General features: G+C 39.0%; 1 pseudogene; it reads left to right on the top strand.

The window, feature by feature from the left end:
* The first annotated feature begins 496 nt into the window (after window positions 1–496).
* Window positions 497–6,931, top strand: LOC116134024 (annotated as a pseudogene).
* The last annotated feature ends 220 nt before the right edge of the window (window positions 6,932–7,151 follow it).

Here is a 7,151-nt window from a genome sequence, read left to right as displayed (position 1 = left end):
ATATAATACATAAACTGTAAAATTTGTGCCTTGATTTTGGGTTCTAAGGAAAGATCCATGGTTGAAAAATTTTTGTTTTTCGCTGCGCAACCGGGTCGTTTCCTAACAAGTGGGCGCTAAACTATAGATGCTAAGATTTACGGTTGTAGAAGTAGGGTCTGATCCCCGTGAGGTTAAGGCCATTGACAATCTGTTGTACCTACACACAAAGTAAACAAGCCCAAAGCTTACGTACACAACGGTGTGGCGTCTGCCATAGGCACTCCGACGCTCAAGTTAGTAAGGTTGAATGAGGCAATTTAGTGACAGCAAAGGGAAGGAAGGGTTACCGGAAGTTCAGTTGGAAACTAGAACTACGACGTGGGTGTATAACTCTTAAGGGCAAGAGTTTGGGTGCAAATAGGTGGTATTGAGATTGAATGCTTAAACAAAGGAGTGCCCCTGTTTATGTAATAGATGTAGAATCTCCGTATCCTAATAAGACTTTCAATCCATAATGGTAAAGGTTTAGTGAATAGGAAAGATCTTGGTTCACTTACCTCTTTAGTATTAAGAGTCCTAATTCACCTAAGATACGAATCTTGGGCAAATTAGGATATGACCCAAATAGGAAGAGTCTTAATTACCTTAGTCTGTAAGGCTTGACCTTAGGTGGGCTATCTGTGATGCCCATTCTGGAGAGAGGTTGAATTTGGGCCGCATCTTTTGGCCCATGCCATGAATTATGATGCTGGCGCAATCAGAATTGGGCCGCGACCTTAGGCCTATGAAGTAGAAAATACTTCTTTGGGTCTGATAAGGCCCAGGACAGTTTTTGACCCATACATCCAATATATCATAAAGCTACTAAATTTTTAATTAAAAAAAAAAAAAACATTGTACAATTTTTTCGAAAATTATATATTACAATTTAATGATGCCCAAAAGCACAAGCCAAAAAACACAGCATGTGCCTTAACTACATCTTTGTAGCTCTAAATATTGAGATTTATGATCATCTCTCCTTGAGTACTCTAGTCACCCTATAAATTAATTAAATTTAAACAAATCATAAAAAAATATAAGAGGTATTAGGTTTTTTTTTGTTAATTTTAACAATATTACACATTTGAAGTAATGTCGGGTTTTTTTTAGTAAACACCCGTGTGTTGGTCTTTTTGTGAGGAGCAGCACCATTGGTTTTGAAAATCTGATGTAATCCACGTGTGTTTGGCCTTTTTTGTTAGCCAGTCCTTGATGGTTTTAGAAAGGAATCTTAACTCTTATTTTTGACTAATTGTTAAGCTTTCAGTCGCTAAACTCGGCTCCGGCTGCGTCCGCGGCGCAGGACGCGCGTCTGCTCGTGCGCGAGACAATGCGTATCAGCGCGAATCTGGCGACGTCGAGTGCGCCGATCGGCGAGGCGGGCCGTGTTGTGGATGAGCGAGGTCGTCGTCGTTGGATTGGTTGAAGGACAGCAGTTGTTGAGTCGAGCTTGAGGTTGATCTGTGCAGAGGAAATCGACGGTCGGAGAGTGGAACTACGTGGCGGAAAAAGACGGTGCTGGAAAGTTTAAGAGGAATTCTATTCGTGGTTTCTTGCAGAGTCCTCAAGCTCCCGCTGAGGTCAGTTTCCTCTCTCTCTCTTCTCTCTCTTTTAAATTGAATATAGTTTTTATTCATTATATATTTTAATTGTTACTTGCGTAGTTGCCAGTGCTGGAATCAATGTGTTTAGTAAGATAATGGTTATGAAAGTGAACTATAAAAGTATTTATTTGTTGTTCTAATTGTACTGGAATCAACAGTATATAGTGAGATGAAATTAGTGCTAAGTATGAATTAACAAGAATTTGTTTTTTGTCTATTGGTGGTAACAGAATAGAAATGAGTTATTTTAACTGTAATATCGGTCCGGTAATGTTACTGGCGCCTTAAGAATTTGTTACTGGTATGATAATGTTATCAGTTAGAGTTGGATTGATCTATTGGTACTGTGCTTTTTAGCTTAGCGATTAAGTTTACTAGACTGGTAACTGTGTGACCTTGTGTCCCATAGGGATAGTACTAGTAAGGAAGAATGCCCCAAGTCAGTAATGTTGTTGGGTTTATCGGGCCAGCAACATAGCAGTTCCTTTTAAACTGATGATGCAAAAAATGATACTTGATTTGTGTCATTTGCCTTAGCTTAATGCCTAGGAGATTGGTATCGGATTTTGATCATAATAGATCATTGTTCTTTAGCTGAGAGATAGAATAATTATGTAATGTTGGATTGTGTCTTGAATGAAATTGAGAGGGGGTTATAGTCGTTGCTTATGAATTAGTGTGTTGTGCTTGTGTTTTATCTATGAATTTGTTGTGCAGGAATTGATGTCATTCTATAGATCCTATGTTGTACCGGATGGTTTCCCTGATAGTGTTACCCCTTCTAACATGAAATGGAGGGCTTTAAAGGTATTATTTATTTATTTATTTTTATGAACCTAGGGTAAGTGGGGAGTGAAGGTTGGAGAAGTTTTTCTCAAATTTTTAGATGTGTTATGTCTCATATGATGATGATGATAATTCTTGCTTGTAGATATGATTATCTCAGTACTATCAAAATTGATAAATAAATCATTCATATTGATTGTAGCACTTCTTTGGTGGAGCAATTGGTGTTTTCACTACTCAGACCCTTTTGAGTTCTGTTGGTGTCTCCAGAAATAGAGCTACTCTGGGGCTGTGCTATTAATTGGATTATCAAGGTACGTATCTTTAGCATTTTCAGTAACCAATTTGACATATTCTTATGTAGAATTGAACGAGCTTTAATTGTAGGAAGACAATGCTTTGTTAGACTTGTGCTACTGCTGTCAGAAAATATACCATAAGATGGCCCGTGCTACTGTACTTATGCAACCCTATCTTTCTACTATATTACATATTTCCTTCAGTTCTACTTGTCCTTTTTTATTTGTATGTAACTCAAGAAACTGATGGGACCTGGACAATGAGGGTTTAGGAAAAGTGAAATAAGGTAGCAAGTAGTGGATTGAGGGGATGTTGGCAGGAAACTTCCATGGGTTTAGGCTAGGACAGGTGGCGATTGGAGGTTGGGACAACAAAGGAATTCAGTTACAGAGAGAGAGAGTGGAGGATAAAAGAGAGGAGAGCACAGATTAGGGAAGGGAAGAATATTGGTAAATTGGGAGGAGCTAACCCTTGAAGGTAGCAATTAGGGAGGAGCTGGCCCTCGAAGACCAGCTGGTGCTACTGTTTACTGTTTATTCATACAAACTCTTTGTTCTTTAAACTCTTTATTATGATTAATATACCATTTTCATTATTTTGAGCTGTTGTGTTGGATTGATGCGAAATATTGTTGATTGTTGCGTCTGGGTAATTATTATTTTGTATTGAGTTGTGGGTGTTGCGTTGTGAGTTGTGAAGAGGGTCTGGTAAAGTGCTGGGTTCCATCAATTGGTACAGAGCCGACGATTGTGGGTTACGGTTGGTACTAGAATGGAGGTAAGGACTAATTATTGAGAGGAAGTTGATTGGTGTTCCGAGAGAGGTGTCCAGGTTATCTGAACCATGGGTGCCATGAGAGAAATGTGTGAGATGCAAAATTGGATGAGAAGAAAGGATGAAGAAGAAGTTCGTAGAAGAGACTTATCTGGAAAGCAAACCAGAATATGGTTATTCACAAGGGAACTTTGGGAACAACAGAAGAGAGTGGGTCATTGAGAACTTCAGGGGCAGTTAATGACAGAACCTTGAGGACAAAATGAAGCTGGAAACTCCAGCAATCCAAGGCATAATCGGGGTGAGAGTGGGTGGCCGGAAATGGAGATAACCATTTTTTCCGGCGAAGACCACATGAGTGGGTGTTCAGAATCGAGCGATACTTCAACGTTAACGGAAAAGAAGCGCCGAAGGTACTTGCAGCAACAGTCGTGTGCATGGACAGGGACGAAGGAAGTACATACGAATCATTGATGGGGAACCCAACAGCTGGGTATGGTGGAGGAGCATCTTCAGAAGTGGAAGCTATCCGCTCTTGTTGAAGAGAAGGAAGAAGTTTTATCAGCTTTTTATGATGGGCTAAAATCAAAATTTCGGGCCCAAATCAGATTGGCCCAATCTAATAGTTAGTTCACTTATTAGGTTCGGCCCAAAGAAGGAGGAAAAAAATTGGGCCTTGGAGGATTTAAAAAATTGGGCTGGGCAAACAGGGAGATCAATGGGGCTAAATGGGTTTAGTTATGGGCATGGGCTTGGGTCATTAGAGAAGGATTGGGCCAAGGCTTTAGTTTATTTGAAAATGGTTTGGGCAGAAGGTTTAATTCATTAGATAATGGACTAGGTAAGGGTTTTAATTCATCTGAGTTTGGCCTGGGGGAACAATTGGGTCAATACAAATGGGTCTAGGGTCAATCTAATTTAACCAAGATTGCAAAAACTCCAGATCGAATTCTTTCAATGACAGTCGCGATACTCTGGCAACTCTCGCCGGAGCGTCGATCTTGGGAAGAGGCACCATCTGGTGTTGCGACAGCCTTTAGTTACCGGAGTTCGAGTACAACAGTGAATCGACAGTCCGATTCCAGTTTTATTCCACAAAGATCACCCCTTTCCGGCGAATGACGGAAGAAGAGATTCAATGGAAAAAAGAGAAAGGGCTGTGTTCCGAAGTTACGCCAAATTCTCTTCAGAACACGCTGCAGTGAAAAACAATTTCAAATATTTTGGTCGAAGAAGAAGATGAGGAAGAGTTGGGTAAAGAAAAGAAGTATGATGAACGAGTGAACGAATGGGGTGGCGTTGGGTAAACAATTTCCATCTTCCACCTTGAGGACAAGGTGGTACGCTTGGGGAGGGTAATGATGGGACCTGGACAATGAGGGTGTAGAAAAGTGAAATAAGTAGCAAGTAGTGGATTGAGGGGATGTTGGCAGGAAACTTCCATGGTGTTTAGGCTTGACAGGTGGGATTGGAGGTTGGGACAAAGGAATTCAGTTACAGAGGAGAGAGAGTTGGAGGATAAAAGAGAGGGAGAGCACAGATTAGGGAAGGGAAGAATATTGGTAAATTGGGAGGAGCTAACCCTTGAAGTTAGCAATTAGGGAGGAGGCTGGCCCTCGAAGACAGCTGGTGCTACTGTTTACTGTTTTATTCACACAAACTCTTTGTTTTCTTAAACTCTTTATTATGATTAATATACCTTTCATTATTTTGAGCTGTTGTGTTGGATTGATGCTGAAATATTGTTGATTGTTGCTCTGGGTAATTATTATTTGTATTTGAGTTGTGGGTGTTGCGTGTGAGTGTGAAGAGGGTCTGGTAAAGTGCTGGGTTCCATCAAAATCTTAAATGATTGAAGAAGGATTTACAAAGCAGTGAACAAACTGTCATTTGTATATATAAATATATAGATTAGGACAACCTTAAAACAAAAATGTTCAAAATGAAGAGATCAGGACATTATCTGAGAGTCCTGAAATCAGAAATTCACTGTGAGGAAATGACTCAATGGATTGATTGCTGCCTCCCATTGTGAAGTAAAGAAAAAAAAAAAAAAAAAAAAAGAAGGAAAAAAGGCACGTCTCAAAGTTTAGATGATATAAAAGCCCAAAGAGACGTGAAACTTAGCTTTGTCCCATGAAAATTCAACTCATCTCCTTTTGGCTTGAAAAATATTCTATTTCTTTCTGTCAAAATGACTGATAGATAGTATAATAGAACAGCCCCATAAAACTCTTTTACTCTTTTTATTAAACCAAAGTTTTTTTTCCCCTTTTCGGAGAGGACAAAAATACAACAAAAAAGAGTAGACAACATAGATTAGAGGGAGAAACCAGATTATTCCTCAATGTGTAGCGACAAAGCATTGCAAGAATAGGTAGTTAACTTTTTCACACATAGGCACCTGTTAGGAGATAGGCATATCTTGCGACTTCAATATGAAGCATGTCATGACACACATAGAAGATCTGCATTTAAACTTGAGATTTCACCTCATGGGCGGGAGAAGCTGCTGTATTAGCAATAGAAACATTATGCCTTGACGAAAGATTGTAAAGTGAGGAAAAAGATCACAGAAAGCATCTATTTTGGTTATGTTCTATTGTTAAAATAACTTACACATTGACTGCGAGGACTTCCTGGGTCCTAACCCTAGTCGGGGGCCTTTCCCCACCTTGTGGTGTTCTCCAATAACTGTTCTTTACTGTCTTCCTATTTGATTGCCTTACAATCTTTTCATCTTCTGAGATTGCATATGGTTTCATAAAAAGGTGAACGTGGAAAAGTAATTTTAGAATTAAAGTTATGTCATATTTGCAGGATGGTGCTGGGCGAATTGGAAAAAGATTTTTGCTCGACCGGAAGAAATTTGATTATGATTTAAAACAGGTAAATTGCTTCTGGTCATGGTAAATTCGCTTTATTTTTCCCCATAAATTTTCTAACTTTATATGTATTTTAGCTTCGATTTGCTGGCGATCTTTTATGGAGTTGGGTGCTGGGGTAGGATTGGCAACTGCAGCTGTGCCTCATCTATTTCTTCCTTTGGTTGTTGCTGCTAATGTTGCTAAGTAGGTGGTGTTCTTACATCATAAGTTGGGTGGTGGAGTCAGTTTTACTGCTTCTTACTCATTCTTTGCTCACAGAATGTGGCAGCTGTAACATCAACGTCAACTCGTACACCAATTTACAAAGCCTTTGCTAAAGTGGAAATATTGGGGATGTCACTGCTAAAGGGAATGTGTTGGAAATATTGCAGATTGGTGTGCATGTCAAACTAAAAATTTGTTTTCTCTAGAATAGAAGTGTATTAGTATGTCAGTATATGAATGATTCCTGTTAATTGAATGATTTTGCTCTTTAGGCTCTTTGAAATTAAAATACAAATAAAGCTTTTTGAACGAGAATTAGTTACTTCAGAGTTAGAACCTAAACATTTTTGACTTTATAATATTTTCAGGGTGGTTGAAATAATCGTGAGATCATGTGAGTTAGGGATAGATATTAACCCCAACTTTTTTTTAATTATATGTGGAAAAAACTGTACTGATTCTCAAACATTATCAAATTTGTAGGGCTGTGGTGCATCAAGGTGAAAATAAGAGCAATTGTAGTCTATAAAGAAAAGAAGGTTTTGGGTGAATAAAGACTTCTCTGTATCAG

This window comes from Pistacia vera, unplaced genomic scaffold (genome assembly GCF_008641045.1).
Source record: "Pistacia vera cultivar Batoury unplaced genomic scaffold, PisVer_v2 Contig280, whole genome shotgun sequence".
Taxonomy (NCBI): Eukaryota; Viridiplantae; Streptophyta; class Magnoliopsida; order Sapindales; family Anacardiaceae; genus Pistacia; species Pistacia vera.
The sequence above is the reverse complement of the archived record's forward strand: the minus strand, read 5'-3'. Positions and strand labels throughout refer to the sequence as shown.